This window comes from Dendroctonus ponderosae, unplaced genomic scaffold (assembly GCF_020466585.1).
Source record: "Dendroctonus ponderosae isolate FM_Combo_2020 unplaced genomic scaffold, Dpon_F_20191213v2 Dpon_F_20191213_11, whole genome shotgun sequence".
Lineage (NCBI taxonomy): Eukaryota > Metazoa > Arthropoda > Insecta > Coleoptera > Curculionidae > Dendroctonus > Dendroctonus ponderosae.
The window spans coordinates 3732842-3734901 of NW_026017213.1; positions in this window are offsets into that span (position 1 = coordinate 3732842).

Genomic DNA, 2060 nt, shown 5'->3' on the forward strand with positions numbered 1-2060 from the left:
AATTTGAATATCAAACACTTAGGTTCAAGATTATGCCAAAATTTCATGTTTTCCGGCCCGTTTTTGCTCATATCTCGGAGGCAAAATGAGCAAGATCGCTCATGTGTACATCATTCTAGGCAGAAATAAATGGCATTTTTAGAAAGGAAATGTTGACAGTTTTCCCGAAAAATGCTTGAATTCAAGAAGTTTTAGATTTGCGTGGTTTTTTTCTTGAGTTGCAAAATCCACTTGAACATGACGCTGCTTTTTTCTCAAGAACCATTCGACCCAGAGAATTCGTTTTGGCATCGTTGGATAGAGAATTGAATGGGGGGGGGAGGTCATGACCCCCATGACCCCCCCTGGATCCGCCCTTGATTGTGGCTCGTTAGACAATTGCGATATTTACTTCTCCCTACTAACTGCAGAATTACAGTTTTCTATTCGAAGTGGATTTCCAAGCTTGTTCAAGTGTCATGTGGACTTGTTGAGTAATAATGGCAGAAAACTGAGGATGGGGCGCCGGCCTTCAGAAAGCTGGCAACAATGATTTCAAATCTATTAATCCCTTGGTTGCACCTCTATCGCTTATAGAGCCTCTATAAGCGTAGAGGCAATGTCACGCACATGAGCAGTCAAGCCGCAGGAATACTCCAATTTAAAATACGGTTTAATGCGATGATACTGTAAATTTAATCAGGACATGATGTGATGGGGGCCCTGTCATAAGAAGAGAAAGATGGGCCCAATGGGAGCGCGACCGTTTTTCCCCATTGGGACGACTGCTCAATTCGGCTCTATTTAATGTATTTAATGCTCATTCGCAACGAGCTGGCTAATAGATGGGGCGGCGATCCGGCTTCTGGATACACGAATCCGGATATCCGGAGCACATTTAAACGACATGGCGTTTTACGGCTCCAAGTCGAGTCAAGTCGCTTTATGGAGGCAAATACGACATTGGCCTGTATGATTGAATATTCGCATTTGGTCGGACGTAAAACTTAAACGCGGCGTGGCTTTGGTCCCGGGGGGCCCAAGCATTCGCCCGCTTTACGGCCACGGGATACACGATCCGCTCTTTTCAATAACTCTAAAAGGACCGTCACTGGCTCACACGTTCTCTGGGACTAACGGGAATTAGCCAGTGGCGCGCCCCAGCCTAAAACATCCCTTAGAATGTTTTAGACTGAGGTGCCTAGGCCGCCGCCCCTGACTTTGAGCTTTCAAAAAACCTGTCCCATGATCAAGGATGATCCTTGATTCATATTTTTACGATTTCTCCTTTAGGGAGTTTAAGCGGCCATATATCAAGGACGGCCAAATTGAGAATCCTCCCAATCCTCCAATGATTTAGACCACTTTACTCCGGGCTCGATTATTGATGTGCGGGCGGTCATAACATTTAAAGAGCGTTTGACATCGGAAAGCCGCCCTTAAATGGCACAATGTCGGGGCGGCGCGTTTGCATACAAAAGGCCAGTATGAATTCCATATGCGAGCCATTCGGGCGTAAAATATGGGCGCATAATCCCGCCAAGATATGGCCGCATATTTATAAGGTCGCCACTTTGTCATCCCCCCCGTGAAGTTTAGATTGGATTTTGTGATGGATGTTGGGCGCCCGCCTCAGCCCCGATGTTTTACGCGAGATTTATGCACTCACTGCCAAAATTTCCTGATTTCAAGCCCAGAATTATCTGGAGCGTCCTCGTGATTAACACGAACGAACCCTGAAGGATTAAATGAAACTGATCAAAAACACCCTGTATATTGTAGGTTTAGTGCATGGCTTAGCTGTTTGGAGGAGGAGCATTCGAGTCTTTTTTGCATCAGTGGCATGAATTTTGGGACTTTTTCAGTTCCAAACTTCTACCTCAGTGCAGGGGCGGATCCAGCTTTAGATTCAGGGGGGGGATTAAGTAGAAAAAATACAGTCTTCTGTTGTCTATGAAATTATGAAACTATGAAAAATTATCGTCCTTTTGTGCAAGGGTGGCGTAAGATTATTGCAAAATTTCATGTTTTCCGTCCCGTTTTGCATGTTTCTCGGAAGCAAAATGAGCAAGAACGCTCGT